Source organism: Vitis vinifera, chromosome 8, assembly GCF_030704535.1.
Source record: "Vitis vinifera cultivar Pinot Noir 40024 chromosome 8, ASM3070453v1".
Classification (NCBI taxonomy): Eukaryota; Viridiplantae; Streptophyta; class Magnoliopsida; order Vitales; family Vitaceae; genus Vitis; species Vitis vinifera.
In genome coordinates, this window is record NC_081812.1 from 3,128,156 (window position 1) to 3,154,042 (window position 25,887).

A 25,887-nucleotide genomic window follows, 5' to 3' on the forward strand; every position below is an offset into this window, starting at 1 on the left:
CCGAACTAACCTGAGTCCATTGTGCGTTTGAAGACGATATGGATCTTTTAAGGGCAACGGAGGGCACCACCTCTTTCACTGTATTCTCTCAAGCAATGGGAGCGGGAGAGAGAGTGGTTGTTTTTTTTTTGTGTTCAAAAGATGTGATTCATCCAAAAGACACAAACCTAAACTCTTTTATACCCTCCTACCTTAGGGACCATACCCATTGGTTATTGGGCCTCACGGGCCTTAGGCCCATCATCTAAAGCCCGTGATGGCATTGGGCTCTACACATTAGGTGGCCCATACTCAAGATTAAATCAAAAATTGCATGTTAAAAGATAGCTTAATCCTGGACAATGTTTAATATATTGTCAGTCCACATTTATTCTATCATCCATTTCAATTTTCCATTTCCAATGGCACTTGTTTCAGTTTTTGGAGAATAGCTTCATCGTTTGGCCTGGCCATTTGCAATGTTTTCAAGAAATTCTCACAGCCTGCATCATCTTGATCACTAGATTTGCTATGGAAAATTGTTTGTTTCTGTGAGAGGAGCAAATATTGATTCTGCATTCGGTGTATAGGTGAATGCCAGAAACTCCACGCTTTCATCATAAACTGAGTCTTCGTTATAGGGTGAGTGCTATTAAAGCATTAGAAATCCTCCAATTTAAATATTTGAGCGTTCCAGAACCTTTTTGGCAGAGTACCTTCTAGCACTATAGGAGACAAAGGTAAAACGCTTGGCTGGATTCATGGCAGCATAATCCTCCAGTGATACAGCGATTTCAATGTGTTTCTAACTGAATTCAAGAGCATTTTTGCTGTTCTTTTGAGGTCAATGGTCTGACCAATAGAAACCTCAGCACTTGTAGCAACTAGAAAATTCATCAGCTGATGGCCAAGAGAATCCCAAGATCTGCCTCACAATAGGTTCAGTTCTGATGTGAATGCTACTCTCTTTATCCTCGGGTAAATTGTCTCTATTTGATGGACCTGGTTGTTGAAGATGACGTTCAAAGCCTTTGAGCCTATGGAAAGGAGTTAAAGTCTCTTTTCTAACCAACTTGTCTCTTTCTGTTTTGACAAATCCTGCAGAAGCTGCATCTAGGACTGCATCAAAATCAACATCATCATCAAATGAAATTATTTTCTTTCGCTTCTTTAACTCTTTGCCCAATTTCAGAATTTCATTTAACCTTTTCTTGGGTCTTGCCTCCTCCTTGACCAAATTGGGTATCACCTTGTCATGCTCAACAATTTTGGAAGGCTTCTCCTTTTTCAAATTTGAAAGCTCTATTTCAAGTTGAGCTTTTGTTTTCTTGAGGCTTCTTAGACGATCAGCAGCTAAGGCATGCTAAAGGGTTAAATTATTGGCAGAAGCCTGAATAACAAATTTATCATCCTTTGCATCTCCTTGTGCCCTGTTATCATTACCATCTGAGACATGATTTTCATTTCTTTCGGTATTCCTTGCCCGTTAAATAGGATATGCCACAGCATCTATTTCAACTTCTAATGCCCTCAATTCACTGTAGAGTTTTGCTTGGTATCACCCAACTGCTCACAAACAATTTTCTTCAACCAAGTGCTCGTGTCTTTATTGATATTTTGTTTGCAGCAGCCTAGAAATAGTGGCATAGATGATTCTGTACTTCAGGTGACAAGATGTCATGAAGAAGTGTGTACAACTTTACAGCGGATCCCAATGCAGGAGCGACAAAACCAGTTGTTGGCTTGAAAGCATTTATAATCTCAGAAGCAAATGACTTGTCAAGTGACTTATAATTCTCAAAAACTAGTGCAAGGACCTGTTCAATTTGATCCTTAATTTCTCCTAAGATTCGGTTCTCTTGATGACTCAATGTACTCTTATTGTTACCCTTGCTTCATTTTCCCTCAGTTTTAGTCCTCTCGAGTGTGGTCGCTATCTTGTGGACCTGGTAAAGGAGGATTTGGAACAGTATATGGTGGCTGCTTGAAGGATAGTACTCAGGTTGCTGTCAAGATGTCGTCCCAATCAAGCCAATGGCCAAAGTGTTTCTTCATTATGAACCCTCAACACCTATGGAAATTTATAGGTTCCTTTTCAATTTGGCTAAGATTGGACGTTGCCAATTTGCATCACTGCAGGCTCAGTTGATGACAAAAATTCATCACAGGAACTTGGTTCCCCTCATTGGATACTACAATGAAAGACAACACTTGGGGCTTGTATACGAGTATATGACTAATGGAAACTTGCAAGAGTATTTGTCAACTACAAATACTGCTGTCTTGAGTTGGGATCACAGACTTCGAATAGTAGTTGATACAGCACAAGCATTAGAGTATTTACATAATGGTTGCAAGCTACCTATAATCCACAAAGATGTCAAGACTTCCAACATTTTGTTGGATGAGAAACTGCAAGCAAAAGTTACTTATTTCAGGTTGTCCAGAATCATGCCAGATGAAAATGGCAGCCATGCATCAACTGCAGTTGTAGGCAGAGTCGGGTACCTCGATCTTGAGTATTTCAGATTGAATAAGTTGAATAAAAAATGGACTGATCGGAGAGGGGTGGCGTGGATCAGAGGAGAGAGATGTATCAGTGACTGTCCATCGCAAGCTTTTCTTGCAAGAATATTCTTCTGCACTTTCCACCCTCTATCCACATTATATGTTCTAATATGGCTTTTGTGAAAGTGGATTCCCATGAAGTGAGATGCTGCCCAGTCCCAAGGATTTCTTCCATTAATTGTGTTTCAATGCCAACTGTGAATTTCTATAATTCTGAACTCATAGCCCAGCATAGTTCAGACCTGTTATCGCTAAACATGGTCAGAATAGGATCTGAAGTACCAACCATGTCCAGAACAATATCCTTCGAACCACTTTGACTTACCATTTTGCCCATTTTAACCTTCAAACGAATATGACTAGTTGATGCACGACCTTTTACCTTTGACCCCTCAGGTTTATCAGTAATGCAGTCTTCAGAGATAGCAAATTGTTCCTTTTCCACCCTTGTGCGCTTTTCCGCCAAGATAACCGAAGAATTCCTATAGTACCCCTGATTCAAACCACCAGATTTACCTAAAAGTGGCAACTCATATTGTTGTTTTTTTGCTGAGCAAGCAAAGTCTCAATGTACGCTTTCTGCAACCCTAACAAAATCTCCATGTGAAGTGCCAATGAAATTCCTCACTGAAGAAGGGTCACCCTGGCTAGCAGCTGTACGTGTTGCATAATCTGAAGTTCCTTGCATGTAGTGGACACCATGCGGTTCCATGTATGAGTGAAGGTCAGAGCCCACCCAATTTCCACCTCGACTCAAACTCTGTCCATCTCTACTGCCACTCAAAGCTGGACCTTTGAATAAAGACTGGCAGAAGAAAAGATTCTTTTAGGAAAGTTTATTTGCCCATCGAGATCTGTTACAATTCTATTTTTTCTTGCTAAATCAAGATAGTTTGTAGAAGTGAAGGGTTTTGCAGCTTTGGATTTGTCAGTGAGTTGCTGCTGCACACTCTGGTTATTACCATTGGGCATATTTAACAGGAAATCAGACTGATCATCAAATTCTGCATGAAGTTGAAACTGTAGGCGACTATTTTCATCTACACATCTATTTCTTGACATGCTTTAGCCAGATAAAGTAGCTGTGATATTAGAAAGCTCAGTCATGCTAGAAGAACGACCATTTTGGACATTCATGTCAACAATATTTTTCCTTTCAACTGGATAAACCCTGTTACTAACAGGAGGAAGCCCAGAAACAGGGAGCCACAATTTTTAGTGTTGCAAGGCTTTATGATCTCTCCAAAATATTTACAAGAACTTGCAAAGCACTATGCTGTCCCCACATACTGAAATCTGGACGAAGCAAAGCCATAAAGAGGAGGGTTCCACAATTCTTGCAGCAGCTGAGCCTTTGGAAATTACACTGCTATATGTTAGGGTGCGGAACAGTTCTGTAATTGAAAAGCATAATGAACTGGGTGCAACAGGGAGTATCTGAAGACAATTATCAATAATACTAGCTTTGACCAGTGTCTAGCTTGAGGGGAGTTCGATCCTTCCCCAGATTTGTGCGAGCACAGATGCAAATCTCAGTGAGCTAATGGTTTGATCCAGAAGCCAAGCTAACAATGAGATCCACAATATCACAAGTTGTTGCAAGCTCCACTAGTTATTCACCATCCAATAATCTTTCAAAAGCACAAATACCAGATTCTATGGCTATGCTGCTATCAGATTGCATCAACAATGTAAGAGGTTCTATGCATTCATTATGTTCTCAACTTCTGAAGATAAATGGCATGCCATAAGGAGAATCTCAATGTGAAACATAGAGGGAAGAGTCCTAAAAAAAAAAGTTCCTTGAGGCTTGGACATTTTGAATAGAGAGCTTTTGCCTTCTCAACAATGAAATCTATATCTTCCCTGTAAATGTTGTTTCTCAATTGGCTACCAGCCGAACCTACTCTACAAGTGAGAGTGAGCTAGCAAAGTTAGGGTTAGATCATTGTAAATGAAGCAACCACTATCAACATTCATGATTTGCCCAAAAAAATATTCTTCAAGTTAACCAAACAAAGCATGGCGTGTGAGAAGATTGTGCAGCAATTCAAAACAAAATTCATGGACGTATCCAGTCTTCCTTTGCTCATGTAAACCTGTAATGCTGTCAGAAATTCTGTCTTCAGAATAGCAACCCTGACAATTGAGTATGGAAAGCAGAATATCCATGTGCTTCCCACTAAGCTTTTTACAAGCATCCTCATAAACTGAGGTGTGCCATTCTAGAGAAAAGACACAGTCTTTTTAGAAACCCTAATACTTTTGAAGCAGCTTGAATTAGCATATTGCAGTAATTGGCAGTCGGATTGACTGAAACAAAGGCTTGATCACATCCATCTGTAAATATTACAGACCGACCACCTTCAGAGAAAAGGTCTCCAAAAAAGGGCTTCATCTTCATGACAGACAGCATTCTCTGTTTCAGAGTTGCAACTGCCCCTGTTATACTACTCCTGTGCACTTCAACATTTACTCTTCAGTTATACTGCCCCCTTAGATAGCGTCTATCCCACACCATGAAGCAAGCAAGATTCACTATAATAGGATCTAATAGCAGCAACAAAAAGGGTGATCCTGAAGTAATGTGCATTCCCATCATGAGATTTACCATAATGTATCAATGATCTGAGGATCAGGTTGAGGATCAGGTTCATCATCAAATGCAAGAGTATGCTTTAGCTTTCAATCTGAGTTGTCTATTCATATCTTGAATTATTAAAATGCTAAAATTAATGACTCACTGAAACATGAAGGTTCGTCATCTTTCAATTTCAACGGGTTCCTCTAAACCTACTTCATAACGGCTGTGATCTCACCTGGAGATATTTTGAACTCCACTTCATCAATATCTTCAGCGTGCACTTCTGTTGGAACACAAGCGACAGTAGCGGTGAGAAGAGGTGTTGTACTGATCCCGCTAGGATTCCAACCCAAAATACCATGAACAGAGAACCCAAAAAATTGAAGCAACTTCTGCATCCAACTAAATCACATCCGGAACCTGGTTTAACGACTTTCTTGCCTTGAGGAGGAAATACCCAATTTGATTCAACAATCTGTTATCATGTGCCAAACCCCACAAACAGCCCACATTCTACACAACCTTTATAAAGTTTCTACCTTTCATGAAATACTCATGCCATCATGGTCTCCATAGCCCAGAACACCAAAGGGGAAAGAGAAGAAATATGGATGCAAAAGCAAAGAAGAGAAAGAAAAAAAAATAAAAATCCAAGAAAAACAAAGCAAGGGAGATAAAGGTGGGTAAGCAAATAAGCCACATTTCATTATTTTCAAAAGGGCTTTGAAGAATTTGAACACGTTAAGACAAGCTTAGTTAAAATTATATTCAAGATTCCACAAACATTAAAGTTCAAACGTAAGTCTCTGTTTCAGCTATTTATAAAAAAAAATCAGAGAAATCAAGAACACAATCGTAACAGAGCAAGCTTGAAGGAAAATTTCGATTCAACAACGCAAATAAGTGGCCCTCAATGTCCACTCCAATCAGCAAGAACAACTTCTCAAAAACAGCCAGAGAATCCAGAGTGGAATGTAAACGGGAATACCAAAATAATAAAACAAATAAATAAAAAAGAACAAGAAGCGTACCTGGTAGAACCCTGGCTGCAATCTCCCTCTTCCACTCTTGTGCACCTTTCCACCTTTGACAATCAAAGAATCCTCCCTCCTTTTCCTCTCTCACGTATATATATCAGCCTTCTCCAAAGAACCCCCCAAATCTGTTGGAGGAGAATCCCTTCCTTTTTCTTCCTTTTGTGTCTCTCTACAAAAATAATAAAAAAAATCTCCCTCTGAAAAGAAAACTTCTCTGATCCAAAAAAAGAAATCCACTTTCTTTTCTTATTTTCTTCTCTTTTGTAACTGATTCCCTCATGGAAATAATATACGTGTCATCCTTCTAAAAACAAAATCTCCTCTTTTTCAAAATTCTGTTGATTCTCCTTCCAAATAGATGGCGCCTCGTTTTCTCATGCCCAAAAAGCCAAAAAATATGATTTAGAAACTTGTAATAAGATAAAATAAAATAAAAATAATAAAGAAATCCATATAAGCCACACAAGTCATGCAGGTCATGCAATCATGCAAGTCATATAAAAAGTGGGTTTAAAAGTGCTTAAGTGGGCCTAAGTGAACTAAGCCCAATGAAGTGTCTAAGTGGGCCTAAGGCGTTTAGGAAAGTGCCTAAGTCTAAATTAGGGCTGCCAAGGTCATAATAAGGGGTTAGGCAATCCCTCAACCAGAGTCTCCGAGGTGGTTCAAGAAAAGTAAGTAGTGTGAGTAGATATGGGCCACCAAGGAGCTAATTGTAAAGTATCGAACAAGTATCTAATAGGATATGTGCTAGGAGGACAAAATTGAGGGTCTACAAATACCTTCAATTTTTCTTTGATGGTTATTTTCTATTTAAGACTCAAAACACACACAAAGCACGTGTACCCTTATGGTATCTTGATTAAGATAATTTCTTTAACTTAAAAGGATTTGTTATTAAGCAACAAGAGGAGAAAATAATATATATATATATATATATATATAATAAAAAAGATGAAAATGATTGATTTAAGCTTGAGCAATTATCTGAGGGGGTAATGGCCTTGTGTCTTTAAGCCCTAGTGCCTGAAACCAACTGGTTAGAAGTCATCGCTATCTTGCTTGTTACACAAACTAAACTCAGTTTTGAAAAAAGAAAAAAGAATGGAAATAAATGTTTGGGAAATTTGACCTTGTTCTACCTTAAGCTAGGGTGATACATGAGGGTTAGGTGACCTATAAAGGTTCTCAATACCTGGTACCTTGGATGAAAACTTGGGAGTTGCCTATGGATCTCTATTGAGCCATATAAAAGGAGATTTCCTAAACTAAGAAAGAAAAATCAAAAAATATTTTCTTCCACTTTTAACTTAAAGAATGATGAAATCTGAGTTTAAGAAAAAAATATTAAGAAGAATACTATGAGGGGACACCAAAATTAAGCACATGAGGTTTAGGTGGAAAGAGCTAATCAAAGGAAAATCAAGAGACATTAAGGGAAATGCTAAACATGGATGCACGTTTATGTATAAAAAGATAAGGTGAGAAAACTAAAAGATTGCATATCTTGTGTCATCTTGCTCAATTCTAGGAAATTTGACTATTTGAATATCTTGTGTGTGAAACATGCTATGTTGAGTCATTGTAGTTTCATGAATTCCATTACATATTTTTCTTTCTTTTTACTCTTTCTATTTGCTGGGGACTAGCAAAGTTTAGGTTGAGGGGAATGATTAAAGTCAAAATATGTACTCTAATGATACGTATTTGATATGATTTATGCACCATAAGACACTCAAATCATTCGACATGATCCAAATTGTTGCTAAGGCCCTAGCCATGAGTTTAATTTGCATTTTGGAGACTTATCTCAAGTTTAAGGAAAGAAAATGGTGTAAATTGAATCACTTTAGATTTTGAAAGATCAAGAAAGGGTTTAAATGAGGAAATAAGCAAGTCAAGACTCATGGAATATGAGAAAAGATAAGCAAACGTGGATAATGAGGCATGAAGGCAAATTCATCAAGTTGCATGAAAATTTGGAACTCAAAATCTGATGGCAACATGTACTTTGATTTTAAAGTGAAATTTAGAATATTTTTCGAATTCCATTTTAGGTAAGCTATATATCGTTTTGAAGCTCTAGAAGTCAGGAATCCAACACTTTAAATGGTGTGCAAATTGGAGCTCAAATGAAGAAGTTATGATAATTTGAAGATAAATGTGCAAAGTTGAAGGACTATTTCAAAATGATTTTGAAATTCAACTTATGAATTCGAAATCTGATTCGAAATGACCCCAATTTTGAATTCACACATAGAAATCATGATTTTATTATTATTTTAATTATTTTTAGGTAATTATTTGTAAAATAAGTGGCCAATAGGAACATGCCACGTGTTATATTTTTTGGTGGAAACTATAAAAACTCGATATTTAGGTTTTCTAAGAGTTCTTGATTTTTTTAGGAGTAGAGATGGTTTGGCGATTCTTAGGGTGAGAGAAGAAGACCTTGAAGGTTTTTTTTGGTTTGTTTTCTTTCTTCTTTTTATTATTATTTTTAATTTCTTTGAAATCAAGAATGGTTCTTTCTTATTCTTTTATGGCCTATGTATGTGAGGACATGCCCATAAGAGGTTGAAAAGCCATCTTGGGGTGAAACACGAAAATCTAGGGTTAGATCCAAAGGGAAACAATGGGTCAAATTAGATTAATAATGTAATGAATGAAAGGTTAGGGCATTAATATTGAGATCCAAATACCCTCTAAATATAATTTGATTTAGGAGATGATACAATTGCATATTCCTTGATACTAGAGATTCTTGGTCATTCTTGATCTCTAGTTATCAAAGGTTTTGTCATTATTATCTACCCTAAGGCAAATCTACACGGAATGGTAAAAGCTTAAAAACCTTAGACCTAAACTTAAATTCTATGTCCATTCATCTATTAGGTAATTCAATAGAAAAAAATATTAAAAGTTAGTATACGGATCAACTCTGAGGTGTGGAACTCAGGTTAATCTCGTTAGACCATGCATTTTGATTACCCTAAGACTATTAAATTATATACCCTTGTTTCGCCTAAAGGTTTATACTCGAAGTTGGATTGTGAATCCCTAATCTTGATTAATTGAATTAAAAATCAATAATTATTATATAATTTAGATAGGTTTATTTAGGAATTTTTCATCCATATTTTATTATGATTTATTTGAATTAGATATTTTTTCTTTTTTACTTTTAGTAAATAATTAATCCTTTGAATCTAAGAACAAATAAACATATTAGAGATGATCTTAGAGGACAACAACCCAGAATACTATAAAGTCATGGTAACTCTATCTTTAGTTTTTCTTGGCCAGAGTTATCATGTATTTAGGCTTTAGTATTTTATTTACAACATACATTTACGACCACTAGCTTCATGTGTTCCTTACATGATGCTGAGTAGAACGAGAACCAATATAATGGCATACCATAGGTTAGTAATTATCCTATTGATTAGGTTTATAGATCATCATTACTTCCACTAAAGGTAATGAAAGTCAAAATATTTTTCCTTGCTAACAAGGGTTAGATTACTAGAGCCCTAATTATTTTTTCTTTTAAAACAAAAAAAAATTCATATCACACATGTAAAACATATATAATATGAAAAATTATTTCCCAATTTCAATATCTCACAAATTTGACCAAACTTTTGTTTTTTTTTTTTTTTGAAACTTTCAAAAGAAAATTATACTTGACCATTCATAAAAGAAATATTTTTCAATTAGTCCCCTTACTTGAACTCAAATTCTAAAGATCAAAGTGCTATAATTTCCTACAAATCATTAGAGAAAGTAGAAGGATTCTTTAAACTAATGTTCTAATAATAATTACATTCTAAGTATACTTTATATATATATAAATTATTCATTCATCTAGGAAAAAATATCATATTTCCATTATTTAATTGTTTTGAATTTATTGTCCTAAACTTTTCAAAATCCCTCACTTATAATTAATCTAATTTAAATTACCTTAATTTAGTTTGATTTAATTTAACTTATCTAAGTTAGACAAATTTAATTTATTCTAGAATCCTAGCATAATAAAATTTCAGGCCTCCAATATTTTTATATTAGATTAGGTTTTTTATTTTATTTTTTAAACTCTATTTCCTATACAAACACACCATCAAAAGTTTCTCTCACTTCCACTATGCACGCACACCAATACACAATACCACAAAAAAGTCTTAGCTTAACAATCAAAATCTTCCATATATTTCCCAACAAATTCTATTTCCTCTAAATAAAGAATTTTACTATGCACCAAATTATATTTCCTTTAAATAGAGAATCTCGCTATGCACCAAATTTTAGGTTTCATGTAATTCTACTTCCTATATACTTGGAATCTTATTGTATGGATACCAATCTCTAGACAACCTTCATTTTTTTATTTTTTTAAATATAATTCTTATCTCTTGTTCATAAGAATTTCTATTCACATGGATATCCATTACTCAAGAATCCTATATTTTTTAAAATAAACTACACTACTTTTCATTGAAATTTTCTTCTAGGTTTCAACAACAAAGCATGAAGCTTTCTATGGTTATTATTATTATTATTATTTTATTCTATCATTCCAAATTTAATCACTTTCAATTTATTTTCTTAATTTCTTGCTTTAATTAATTCTTTCTGAATCTTACTAGGAAACTAAAGTTTCTAAGAAGAAGTAAAAAAAAAAAAAGTTGAATCCTTAAGAAATATCACTTACCATAAAGTTTTTGTGGAAGAACAGAAAAAAATAAAAAATCAAAATCAAAATCAAAATCCTCGTTTTCCTTACTTAAATCTGGGACCCTAGATTCCTCTATATATGATCTCTAAAGCGTATGAGAGTTTAGAAACAGTTGTTTAGAATGTGAGTTTACTATTTATATTTTATTATTTATTTTAAGCTAAAGCCCAACGCTAAGTCCATAATTAAAAATATAATCTTTTAGGCTTAGGGTATTATATTATCCCCTCCTTAAAAAAGGTTTAGTCTTCTAAACTTATGTACCTAAAGTATGAAAGATGTTTGGGTATTTATCCTTTATCCCTTCCTTTAGTTCCCACGTAGCCTCCATTTCTGAGTGATTTCTCCATTGAACTTTCACCAACTTAACTATTGCACGTCGAAAAACCTTGTCCATTTTATTAACAATTCAAATAAGAAACTCTTCATAACTTAAGTTTTCTACCAAGTAAAGGGGCTTAAGTTCTACTGTGTGAGAAGGATCATGCACAAATTTCCTTAAAGTTGAAATGTGGAAGACATTATGAATCCTCTCCAAACTTGGGGGCAAGGCAATTCCATAGGCTAAATTGCCAATCTTCTCAAAAATCTCAAAAGGTCCCATATATCTAGCACACAACTTCCCTTTCTTTCCAAACCTCAACTGTTTTCATAGGTGAAACCTTAAGGAACACATGATCCCCAACTTGAAACTCCAAATTATGTCTTCGTTTGTTTGCATAACTTTCCTATCGACTTTAAGTAGTCTTTAGTCTTTCTCTAATCAATGCAACTTTTTCTGTAGTTACCTAAACTAACTCTAAACCTAGGAACTTCCTCTCACCAATGTCATCCCAACAAATTGGGGACTTACACCTCCTACCATACAAGGCCTCAAATGGTGCCATACTAATACTAGCTTGATAGCTATTATTATAAGCTAACTTGGCTAAAGGCATGTGGTCTTCTCAACTACCTCCCAAGTCTAGGATACATGCTTGTAGCATATCCTCCAATATTTGAATCACCCTTCCTGATTGACCATCTGTTTTTGAATGAAAGGCAATACTGAAACTTAATTGACTCCTAAGTCTTTTTGTGAGCTCTTTCAAAATCTAGAGGTTAAGTGGGTATCTTTGTTTAAAATAATGGATACTAGAACTCTATTTAATCTTACAATCTCCTTAACATATAAGGAAACCAGTTTGTTTAGAGGAAATGTAGCTTGAATAGGTAAGAAATGAGTTGATTTTGTCAGTTTATCAATAATCACCTATATTGCATTATTACTTCCCAAAGACTTAGGTAGCCTAGAAACAAAATCCATTATGATATGCTCCCACTTCCACTCAGAAATGGGAAATGGTTGCAATTGTCCTACTGGGCATTGATGCTTAGCCTTGACTTGTTGATAAGTTAACCACTATGATACAAAATAGGCAATATCTTACTTTAGACCAAGCCACCAATAAAGTTGTCTCATGTCTTTATACATCTTAGTCCCACTAGGATGAATTGAAAATCTAGAGTAATGAGTTTTTTTTAGAATTTCTTTTCACAAATTCCCAACTTGGAGAACATAGAGTCTGTTCTTGAACTTTAAGACCCTATTATCTGAAAGTACATACTCGGGCTTAGTGTTCATTTTTACACCATCCATGATCTTTACAAACTATGGATCATCCTCTTGTGATAATTTAATTTTCTCAACCACATTGGGTTCTACACTAGGTCTAGCTAGCAATACCCCGGAATCTCAAACCATAAATTGAGCCTTAAATTCTCTAAATCATGCAATAAATATGGTTGTTTTCCTGCTATGGTTGCTAAAGATCCCATAGACTTCCTATTTAAAGCATTGATAACTACATTCACCTTGCTAGGGTAATACAAAATAGTGTAATCATAGTTCTTAAGGAGTTCAATCCACCTTCTTTATCGTATATTCAATTCTTTATGAGAGAATAAGTACTTCAAACTCTTATGGTATGTATAAATTTCACATGTTTCACCATACAAATAATGTCTCCAAATTTTGAGAGCAAAAACCACATCTGCCAACTCCAAATCATGAGTAGGATAGTTCCGCTCATAAGGTTTCAATTGTTTGGAGGCATAGGCAATAACCTTCCTATGTTATGTCAATACACAACCAAGTCCTTGGTATGATGCATCACTAAAGATAACATAACCCCATGAACTTGAAGGAATAGTAAATATTGGAGTAGTCAACAATTTATTTTTCAACTCTTCAAAACTACACTTACATTCATAAGACCATATGAACTTAGTTTTCTTTTGAGTAAGTTTGGTTAGAAGTAGGGCAATCTTAGAGAATCCTTTTATGAAATGTTTGTAATATCCAATCAATACTAAAAAGCTTTTAACCTCAATTACAATGGTAGACCTTTTCCAACTAACTACAACCTCCACCTTAGCCTTTAATTTTTTTAATACAATTTTTATCTCATGTGCATAAGAATTTATGTTTACATGGATACCCATTACTCCCAAAATTCCTATATTAAAAAAAAAAAAAAAACTCCACTACTTCACATAGAAATTTTCTTTTAGGTTTCAACAACAAAGTATCAAGCTTTCTATGGTTTTTTTTATTATTATTTTTTTAATTTTTTCTATCATTCTAGATTTAATTACTTTCAATTTATTTTCTTAATTTCTTGCTTTCATTAATTATTTCTGAATCTTATTAGTAAACTAAAGCTTCTAAGAAGAAGAAGTAAATTTTTTTTTAAAAAATCCTTAAGAAGTATCACTTACCCTAAAGTTTTCACAGAAGAATAGAAAAAACTCAAAATCCTTTCTCTTCATTTGAATTTAGAACCCTAGATTTCTCTGTATACAATCTCTATAGTGTCTAAGAGTAACGATTGTTTAGAATGTGAGTCTACTATTTATATTTTATTATTTATTTATTTATTTTAAGCTTGAGCCCAAAGTTAAGCCCATAATTAAAAATATAATCTTTTGGGCTTAAGGTATTATAACTATGTTCCCTATCCTAAAACCAAGTTAGGTGCATGATTTTCTTCTTAAACCTCTTGATTCTACCAATGGAAGCAAAAGACATATTTTTTAAATAAAAATGATCTAGATTTTATGGTCTAAAAAAAAAAAAATTACCTTTGACTTAGATATTCCCAAATAAATTCTTTTTGGTGAAGATGAAGCTTGAAGTTTTCGGAGGTCTTGAACACCTAAGATCTCCCATCTGATGACTCTCCCTTGTTCCTTAGCACTCAAACGGTGGGGAGGTTTAGTAGGACGGAGGTTTGTGTAGACCCTCTATTTTGTCTTCTTCGCACATGTCGTTTATAGCAATTCCCTGGTGGCCCATTAATACTCGTGTAACCTATCTTTTCTAAGCCATCTCGGAGACTTTGGTTGAGGGATTATCTGACCCCTTATTGTGACCCTTGGCAGCCTTAACTTAGACTTAGGCTTTTCTTGTTTTTTTTAGGATAGCTTTTAGGCACCCTAGGCCCACTTAGGCACCCTAGGCTCATTTAGGTAACCCTAGGCCCATTTAGGTAACCCTAGGCCCATTAGGCATCACTTTAGGCCCATTTAGACACTTTAGGCCCACTTAGTTACCCTAGGCCCACTTAGATTACTTTAGGCCCATTTAGGTACACTTGGCCCATTAGGCATCACTTTAGGCCCATTTAGACACCCTAGGCCCACTTAGATCACTTTAGGCCCATTTAGACACTTTAGGCCCACTTAGTTACCCTACGCCCACTTAGATCACTTTAGGTCCATTTAGCCACTTTAGGCTCACTTAGTCACCCTAGGCACCTTAGACCTACTTAAGCACCACCCTAAGCCCACTTAGGCACCCTAGGACGATTTAGGCACTTTAGGCCCACTTAGGCACCTTAAGTCAATTTAGGCACCATAGGCCCTTTTAGGCACCTTAGGCCCATTTAGGCACCCTAGGCCCATTTAGGCACCTTAGGCCGAAAGAGAATGAAATCATGGACGGTTATAATAGGATTTAATGTCTTCCGGTGAGTGTTTTGTTGGATTTAATGTATTTATATGAGATGTGTTAATGATTGTTTGAACAAAATATAAATCAAGTTAGGATTTTTAGTTTTTTTTTTGTTTTTGAATTTATTTTATTTTAGTTATCATTATTATTATTGCTAATCTCATGTTACTTTTTGTAGGCATTTGTCTTGGATGATTCGGGATGATAGTTTAAAAATTAGATGTTTTATTCGTTTTGGATAATTTTGTGATGTTAATGAAAAGTTGAAATATTTTGCATGTTTTTTTTTTAGTTTTCAATAATTTGGATATTAATGAAAAGTTATATTGTGCTTATTTTTTTAGCTTTGGAATAATTCCTGATGATTGTTTGAACAAAATATAAATTAAGTTAGGATTTCTAGTTTCTTTGGTTTTTGAATTTATTTTATTTTAGTTATCATTATTATTATTGCTAATCTCATGTTACTTTTTGTAGGCATTTGTCTTGGATGATTCGGGATGATAGTTTAAAAATTAGATGTTTTATTCGTTTTGGATAATTTTGTGATGTTAATGAAAAGTTGAAATATTTTGCAAGTTTTTTTTAGTTTTCAATAATTTGGATATTAATGAAAAGTTATATTGTGCTTATTTTTTTTAGCTTTGGGATAATTCCTGATGATTGTTTGAATAAAATATAAATCAAGTTAGGATTTTTAGTTTTTTTTTTTTGGTTTTTGAATTTATTTTATTTTAGTTATCATTATTATTATTGTTAATCTCATGTTACTTTTTGTAGGCATTTGTCTTGGATGATTCAGGATGATAGTTTAAAAATTAGATGTTTTATTCATTTTGGATAATTTTGTGATGCTAATGAAAAGTTGAAATATTTTGCAAGTTTTTTTTAGTTTTCAATAATTTGGATATTAATGAAAATTTATATTGTGCTTAATTTTTAGTTTTGGGATGATTCCTGATGATGATGAAAAAGTTTGAATTTTTAAGTGTTTTGATAATTTTTATGATAGCTTTGTTCAAAAATAAAAAATAAAAAGTTGTAATATTTAAATTATTTTAAACATTTTTTTGTTCTCTTGGATTAAAATATAAAATAATTGTTTATCTTATTTAAAAAATTTGTTATGTTTTAAAAAAATAATAAATTTTTTTTTTTTGTGCTTTCTAAATAAAAAGTTGTGGAAATCATTCTCTTGTAAATAAAATAAAGTTAAAAAAAAAATTATTAAAGAAAAATTTAAATTATAAAAGATATTCTTACATTAAAAAAAAAATATTTTCTTTGCATGGAATTAAAGCCTTTTTTATTTAAGTAAATTGAAACTTCCTTTTATAAGATTAATCAAAACTATGGACTCAATTATTACTATTATTATTATTATACTCATGAAATATTTCCTTTATAAAAGTGATAATTACATTTATTTTCTTGTGAATGAACTTTTTAAAAAATATTTTCTTGCATGGAATTAAAGTCTTTTTATTTAAATAAATTAAAACTTTTTTTTAAAACTATGGACTCAATTATTACTATTGTTATTATAATACTTATGAAATATTTCCTTTATAAAAGTGATAATTACATTTATTTTCTTGTGAACGAACTTTTTTAAAAAATATTTTCTGGAATTAAAGTCTTTTTATTTAAATAAATTAAAACTTTTTTTTTAAAACTATGGAATCAATTATCATTATTATTATTATTATTATTATTATTATTTTTAATACTTATGAAATATTTCATTTATAAAAGTGATAATTACATTTATTTTCTTGTGAATGAACTTTTTAAAAACATTTTCTTTGCATGGAATTAAAGTCTTTTTATTTAAATAAATTAAAGCTTCTTTTTTATAAATAAAATTCATTAAAACTATGGAATCAATTATTGTTATTATTATTATTTTTTTTAATACTTATGAAACATTTCCTTTATAAAAGTGATAACATTTATTTTCTTGTGAACAAACTTTTCTAAAAAAAATATTTTCTTTGCAAGAAATTAAAGCCTTCTTATTTAAGTAAATCAAAACTTCCTTTTATAAATACAATTCATTAAAACTATCGAAAATATGTTTTTTTTAATACTCATGAATTTTTATTTTTTATTTTTTTATTTTTTTTATTTTTTTTACGAAAGTAATAACATTTAATTCTAAGCTATATTTGTGTATATCAATTGGGGAATTGGTGAAACCCCTACATAAAATCATCTTTTTAAAACTCATCTTTACTGTCACCCTTGCCATTTATTGAAATCATATCTATTTTTTTAGGAATTATATACTAGATGTGTGCGAAAATTGATGATTCCGTATACTTTTATTACTTTTGCTTTGCCAATTAGATAACAAGAATGATAAGATTTTTGTAGTTTATTATTTACTATCTAACCCCTTAAGACTTGAGGAAGCGCGTTATAAGTTATCTATGTTATCCGGTACGTCCCCTGTCACCTACTTTCTAAATTCTATAAATATGATTGTCATTGTAAATTACACCTATGTTTGAGAATGCTTGGGATGTCTTGATATTTGTTACGTTGTTTGATCATTCAGGATAAAATGCATGCTGAGTGATATATTATCTAAACTAACAATTGATGTTTTATGATAGCGTTTAAGAAGTGATTCAGGTACGCACCCTGAATCTTCTATATGATTGTGATTGATTTTCTTGTTAACATGTTATTTTAAAATCATCAAGATTACTTAGGTATCTATAATTAATCGATTAATTGCCACATTTCCCTCAACTTAGTTAGTAGAGACCTCTATAGGGCTTAGAAGGGTGCTACTTTTTAAAGGTACCTTCCTGATAGGTAACCTGATCCCCGTACCTAGACTCAGGTTTTTCAAAGACATGCCTTTTTCCAAAAATTATGGAGTCATTTTTTAAGGTTTTTCTTTCTTGTTTTATTTTCCCTTTAAAATAAAAATAAAAATAAGTGGCGACTCCGACTTTTCCTAAATCACTTTTCCAAAATAAAAAGCGAGTCTTGCCGATCGAGTGGGGATGCACGTGAGAAATGCGGGTCCACAGTTTGGGCTTTCTCTTCTTTCTAGTTAGTAGAAGACGACTAACTAAAAACCCTAACCACTAAGGGGGTATTTATAAGGTTCTTAATTAGACTTAAGGACTTAAGGCCACATGGGTTTGAGTCATTTAATTTAGCCCAAAACGAGTCCTAATTGATTAATTAATCCCACAAGGCCATCTAATTAATCAATTAGCCTAACCTAGAGATGTCATTCACTAACCCTTATGCAATCTTGTGTAATTATCAAAACACCTTTATGCACATAAGTGAACCAAGAACTAATTTAACCCTCGTAGATTGTAGATCGTTCCAACAAGATATATGAACTTGAGAGTAGACCACTGAGGCCTAAAAGACAATACTGACTCCCTTAGATTTTGAAGTTGATTCAACATGCCACTATAAAGAATTAACTATACTCTAATACCTTATGTAACTAATAAGAGACAATAACTACTTAGGTCTATGACCAACTATCTATTATGTATAGTCTCCCCATGAACTAGTGTTTGTAGTCTAACAAGGTGAAAACTATGATTAGCCTCTCAAAACTGCTTGTACTATCCTTGAATTAAGATCCTCCTATTATGTTATCAACTAACATAGCTTAACTCTCTAAGAGCTTATGTCAAGTTCCATTTAAGAAATTGCTATGACCATAGTTTACATGAACTCATCTCCTTATGATCACCCAAGAGGATACTCAGTCTCAATCCTATAAGACATCATGGTGCTTTTGTTGAGAATACCTATTACTACTGACTTTTATCAACAATGACCAATACATAGGGAATATATGATTACTCGGGGATCCCACCCATAAGTCAAAGCCACTACTAACTTTAGGGTTTGAAACATTAAAACCTTAAAACCTAAAAAGGTTGCTCCTTAACCACTTACAACATTGGAAGCATTGTATGGCTGCTCGAGCGTTCGAAGGAGTGCTTGACCGCTAGTGGTTGCTTAAGTGCTAATTTGAGCACTTAGAGTTGTTGTTGCAACTTTGAATTCAAGAAGGCTTCTTCTTCTCCTCTACTCACCTTTTCATCAGAAACCTTACATTTTCAATTGGATTTTTGCACCATGGATTTGCCTAAATGTCTGGATTGCTTCCACACATCTCTTAGGTTACAAAGATGGATAGAAAACATAATTTTACATTAAAGAAAAAAAATCCTCTACTTCTTCAAATCTAAGTGTACAACTCATCTAAGAATTGAAAGAACATATTTTTACATTGAATAAAAAAAATGCTAAACTCCTTATGGAGTGTACAACCCAATTTAGAGAATAAAAACAATAACCACTCACAAATATTCATCCATATTAAATTTCATGATATTAATTAATACCATACATTCTTTCCTATGGCCATGGATGAATAATAAATTTTGAAAAATAAAGTTAGCACATCTTAGCATAGTTTTAGCATGCTAAATCCTACCCAACAACTATGATACTAGTAATTGGGAATTGCTAGATTACTCTATTCTAGCCTTAGATCACTTAGAGTGCATGCAATCTATTCATATGGCTCTTTAGATCTAATTATTGGAAGGGAAAAAACATTAAAACTTAGATATAGAGGATTTAGCGCATTGTACTTGAAATTTAGATATTCCCAAATTAGATACTTTTAGTGAAAATGCACCATGTAGATCTCATAAACCCAAAAGCCTCCATCGCAATGCCTCTTTCTTATTGAATCCAAGCATTGGAGATGGCGGAGGTCTCATAGAAATGTGGTGGCTAGGGCTCTCATCTTTCTAAAGTGAATAGGAAGGCTAAAGTGAAACCTTAACCCTTAAGAAGGTTTACATAGGCTTCTAGTGGGGTTAAGTGACTTGACCATCTTGGGCTTGGGTTACTTAATTCAATCCCACTTAGCTCCTAATTGATTAATTAGCTTTATTGAGTTTCAATTAATTAATTACATCAATCTAAAGAGAGTAATCACAAGCTCTTGTGAAACCTCAAATATTTACCATAATACCATTATGCACAGATGTGAATAGAGAACCTAAATCTCCTCAATAAACATTCCATCAAGGATTAATACAAGCTCAGGTAAGGGCAATTAGGACCTATATGAAAATATGGGCTAAGAATCCAATTTTGAAAATGATTGAACATCCCACTACAAAGAGTCAACTGCACTCTAATATTCTATAATATTACAAGAACTCTGATTCGTGACTTATTATCCATTGTATGCAAGCTCCCCATAAACTAGTGTCTATAACCTAATGAAGTGAATGCTATAAAAAACAAGTTCCACAAATAAGTCTAAAACCAAAAACTTACACTAAGCAAGTCAAAAGAGGCTTACCCAAACTCTTAGAAACCTAAGGATGACTACAAGAGATGGCGGTGAATGCGATGAGATTGTTGGTGGAAGATAACATCAGGATGGGGGAACAATGGCATGAATCAATGGCTAGATCACACTAATAACCTTCAGTGCATGATCTTATAACCTTTGCTTGATTTTGTCTTTTAAAAGCTTTTTCAATTGTTAATAACTTGCCTGTATAACTCTTAAATACACCACCAATAAACACTAATAAAAACCTTGTGTTTACATCATCTAGTTAGGTCATACTACAATTGCAACAGCTATGTGTTGCAATTGTCCAAATGGATTCCCTGTTTTTATTTGTGATAGGAAACTAAGTTCTAGTTTGAAAGGAACTAACAACTATAAACTTCTATACATGCTTAATGCTATGTATCATGATATTTATAATCCAAACCTTGAATAAATTAATTCATTATCCATGTACCAAAATAGATCAAACCTTTTCAAAATATGAAATTAATTTCATAATAAACAATTGTATTGATAAGATAAAATATCAAATAAAGTGACTTAAAAGATATAATCTTAACAAAGAACTTTAACACAACAAGTATTAATTATTAATTGATTCTCTATCAATTAAGTTTTAAATTCCTTATTCTAAAATTCAGATAAATTATAACTAAAAATTAAATAGAAACCCACCTAATAATTTCAGAATTCGTGCCTGAAGCTTTTACTTTTGTTCTTGCTTTTACCTTTTTTTCTTTCTTTTTCCAACTTTTTTCGGTCCCTTCTTTGTCCTCCAGCCAATCTCACCTGAGAGCTAAAGCACAAAGGAAAGATCGTATTGTCTAAAATCCTTGGAGCACATGGTGGCAGTCTCAGCAGACGCCCATGTCCTCATTAAATTCATCAATTACTTAGGCACTAAGTTAAAAAAAGAATTAGAGAAATTTAGGACCAACTTCAAGAATTTTAATTTATATTTTTATATGATTGTCAAATTCATTTATAAATTAATTAAACAATACTAGAAAAATGTTAATTAACTTTTAATAAAAAAACCTCTTTACTTTATGCACTTCAATCATCTCGATTTCATTTTTTTATAATTATAATTTTATTATTTTACATTTTATATGTGATCTTAAAACATGAATGTGATGAAAAACTATTCTGCTATGTTTGATTCCCAAAAAGTATTAAAAAAAGAAAAAAATGTTAAAGGAAAATGATTTTTTTAATGATTGGTCTTAATATAAAAAATAAGAAAGAAAATCAAATATAATTAAAATTAGTTACGAATTTATAGATTTTTAAATTATTAATCTTTATATATAAGAGAAAAAAATAAGTGAAATGAGTTTGAATTAGCATATAAAAATAATTTATTGATTTTAACTCTATTTTTTATTTCCTTTCACTTTTTCTTTCCTTTTTTTTTTTTCTTGCATTTTTCCTCACATTTTTCGAGAACTAAACATAACCTTAAAAGTTTGAATTGTGGCTGAATGGAAAGAACATTTCTTTTATTTTATTTGTTGAGCTATCCCTATATATTCAGTTTCTAGTCAAGTCAGCAAAGAAAACTGATTCTATATCATCTTTACCCTCTCTCAATTAGTTCTCAGGCCCTTTCTTCTCATTACTCTTGCTGCTTCAATTTCTCATCAGCTTCAGTTAAATCCATTGTATTAAGCTTCTTTTTCATTTCTCTCATATTTCTAACAGAAGAGACGGATACAGATCATTTGGGTTACGATAGTGTAGCTGATAAAATCCAGTCGAAGAACGACGAGTGTAAATTTTGTGTTGGAGATTATATATGCTGCTAGCTTGAGTAACCTTCCAATGCCTTCTAATTACTACATTGGAGAGACTTCATCCAAGCGTTCAAATAATGGTTCTGAAATTGACCATAGCAAGGTACTGGTAAATGCCATTAGTATTTTTCATTCCATCAAGAATGACGTTAACTTTTTGCCTGCAATTCTTTCTGGAGGGAAAATGATCCTAATTCCTCCTAAGTTTTAGGCTGTTAGACCCAAACTAATCATATCAGCCTTGTAATAATCTGGAGCCCAGGCACATTAATGTCTTCCATGAATGCCTAGGGAAAATTCAGAGGATGGGGAAGATCAGTTTGTGTCAAGAATATAATAGATCGATTAATTAGTAGTAATCATAATATCAGTTTTGATTCCATGATAAATACAGTAACACTGGTATTTTTTTTCATTTGCTTAGATGGAGGGACGAAAGTGGGAGGAGCTAAACATGGACTGTTTGGTGAATGTGTTTCAAAGAGTGGGAATGGAGTCATTGCTCTTGGATGTTCCCTTTGTATGCAAGTCATGGTACAAAGCGAGCCTTGATCCTAAGTGCTAGGTGTTGAGCCCTCGTGCTCCTGGTGATCCACGTAGTCGCCAAATGGATGGATGCGCGACCTCAACTAATATAGGTTCTTGACTCAGTTGTTATACCTGCAAAAAGGCATCCGGACAGGGTGTCCGGATGCACCATCCGATGGTTTTGTTAGCCATGGTTAGAGAGAGAGATAAATCGGTTGGCCTTTTACTAGGTATATCAAGTTTATCTTCCTCTTTGTGTGAAGGTTGATATATATAGTATCAGAAGCTTTGATTCCTTCTTTAATGGTGGGGAGATATTTTGTGTTGTCATGATGACACTGGGTGGTGGCAGGGCCATCATCACCCTACAGACAGTTTTGACAGAGATCGTGGTAGGTGATGCGGCTATCAGAGATCGTGGCAGGTGATCATGTGAAGTGGTCGTGGGAAGTGACTTGTTGTCACTTCATCTTGTCCCTTCACTCTAGAGGTGGTGGAACGTGGGCCTTGACAGGCTGTTTTGATAACGTGTGAGACTTGCTTACTTCAGTCAATGATCCAGACCATTATATCCGGATGGACTATGTTGGTCATTCGAATGTATCGTGGAAGCTGTCCGAATGTTCTATGCTCTCAAGCGTCGTTTGAACTTCCTTGAGGCGGTCCGGATATGAGGTGAAAGTTGTCCGGATGTCTTTTGTTTATAAGTGTCGTTCGAACTTCCTTGAGGTGGTCCAGATATGAAAGGCACGTCACGTGTATCCGGATGAGGGTGATCCGAATGGTAGCGCGTGCCACGTGTCACCATGAGGTGCGTGGCACGTGTTCTCAGGAGGAGGGGTCCCTACAATGCCCCCCTTTTTAACTTGTCTATTTTGCCCGTGCAAAAATGGGCGGGTTAAAAAAATGATTGGCTTTTTGAAATTGTGGCTGCTTTTTGCGCTTATTGGGCCACGTGGCGAGTGGGGGTGCAGAGAGAGAGAGAAGCATTTATGATGAGCCGTCGTCTCTGTGTATTCCCAAGCAGCATGTCGTTTTAATGATAGCGTAACTGATCGTTTGGTATACCGAGAGGTTGTCCCTCTATAAATAGCATACTATGCCCACTGTTGCTTTTTTCCTACTGCGTTTTTTCTGAGAGTGTTTTCTTCTTCTACCTTCTGCATACCTTCGCTTCTTTTGAGTGAAACCCTAGAATTTTCTGACGGTGATTTGTTGCGTTTTGACGGTGTTTGTCTTGCGATTTGCAACCCTTGCCTTTCTTTTACACTTGGTACGTATTCCTTGTGCCTTTGTTCTTTTCTTTTCTGCGCTTTGGTGTTGTTGGTTTGTTGCTGGTTTGTTTGGGCGAGTGTCGTTGTGACTGGGTGTTTTGCCGGTTGTTTGTGAGGGTTTGACTGTGTTTAAGGGTTTCTGTTGCCCCCCTGTGTTTTGACTGCTGGTAACTTTTATGCAGTTCTACGAAGCGAGAAGATGTTTGCGAACCAGGAAGTGACTTCACCTGTCCCATGCGGTGCTGCTCCTGCCAAAAAATCGGTTGACAAATTGAGCGTGAAGGAATTCCGTGAACGGTTCTGCATTCCTAATGGTGTATTAGTTGAATTATCTGAGGGAGAGGCTGTGTCCACTGAAAATGCTGAAGACAATGCTATTTGTTTTAGCAATGAGCAGTTCAACGCTGGGCTGCGATTCCCCCTTCCATCGCTATTCAAGGAATTCCTGCATTTCACCCAGATTCCCCCGGCGTATATGCATCCGAATATGGTCCGGGTGTTGATGGGATGCAGCGTCCTGAGTATGTTGTTCAACTTGGACATTACTCTACTGGAGGTGCTGTTCATATACTCGATCAAGAAGCTGAAGACTGATATCTTCAGTTTTGTCGCTTGCCTGCCGTCCATGCATTTGGTGACCAGCCTACCGGACTCAACAAAGGGAGGTGCCAAGGGCCATGTGCTGGTGAAGGGCATATGGGTGGGTTTAGGGGCGCATCCGGATAGGCCCTTCGCCCCCAACCGATCGCTGAAGGTCCCTGGTATGGTTTAGGTTATCTTCTGTTTTTCTATGTCTTGCGAGTTCAAGTCAATATAATTGGGTTGCTGACATATTTTTGCTTTCTTGGGTGCAGGCCAAAATAAAAGGGGAAAATTGGTGGAATGGGTGGAGAAGGCCTCGTTCGATCGCTTGAACAGGCTCTTCGAGATTGCGGCGGCCGAGCGGAGTTGCGAAATGCTGCTTTATGCGCAGAATCTCCGCTCGGTCATGAAGGAGCCGCAACCGTATGTGCTGAACATACTCCCCAGGCGGCTGCCTGAAGAAGTTGTAGCCGGAGAGAATTTTGTCTTTCAAGATCTACCTTTCTACGCGGCGGTGCAGAAGGTAGATGCCCAGACACGCAAAGCCCGCCTTACTGATCGGGAGGATAAAAGAAAAGAAGGGCTCTTGCGGAAGGCACCGGGTGGTAAAAGGTCCGCACCTTCTCCGGCTGGCGCTCTAGCGAGGAAGAAGGGGAAGGTGACCAAGAAGGGGAAAGTTACTGAGAAGGGAAAGGCAGTGAAAATCCCTACTCCGCCAAAGGAGTTTGTAATCCCTCCTATTACCTATGATGCGGAGGTAATAATAAAGGAGCCGGAAAATCCTGTTCCAGTTTCCGTTTCAAGTGGCCCCGGACACATCGCGGGTCTGAACCATTTCGGGCCCTCCTTGTCAGCGACTGCCCGTTTGGCTATTTTGGCCGAGGAATCTGCGTCAATAAATACACCCGGCTCTCCCCATCCGGATGCGGGCGCGGTCGAGGCTGTTTGCGCGGATGTGTCGCCTCTCATGGCGACACCTATGGAGGAGACGGGGGCAGAAAACCAGAGTCTGCTATCAGTCGGGCCAAGCCTTCCTACCCTTCCTCCGGTGAAGGGGCCAACTTCAAGGAGGCCGAGTTCGGCGCGGAACCTAAAGTCCGGCCTCATCGGGCGGCTGCAAGATCGTTTTCAAGAAACCCTCGAAGTCAGCTGCTCCTCCATCCAGGATAATCATCCGGATGGGAGCGAGATGAAGACGGCAACTGAGACCTCAGCCGTCCTGATGATGGCCCCGGATGAGGGTATGCCCGACGAGACCCATTCGGCTGCAAATGAGGGGGCTCTGGTTGATGATGCGGCTTGCATCTCCACTGGCTCTTTTAGCTATGCGGAGTTGGAAGAGAAGCTAAGACAAATTCCACCCGGCTCGACCACTGCCATGCCTTCAGCAAAGATGTTCGAAGTGGTGGAAACGGTATAGTATATTTCTTGATTGTCTT

General features: G+C 35.1%; 1 long non-coding RNA gene across 1 annotated transcript; it reads right to left on the reverse strand.

The window, feature by feature from the left end:
- Window positions 1-622: 622 nt before the first annotated feature.
- Window positions 623-6,505, reverse strand: LOC109122973 (uncharacterized). The gene is made up of 2 exons (XR_002030587.2): window positions 6,163-6,505; window positions 623-5,414 (listed from the first exon to the last, which is right to left on the reverse strand). It is a non-coding gene; the product is annotated as an uncharacterized LOC109122973 (long non-coding RNA).
- Window positions 6,506-25,887: the final 19,382 nt, after the last annotated feature.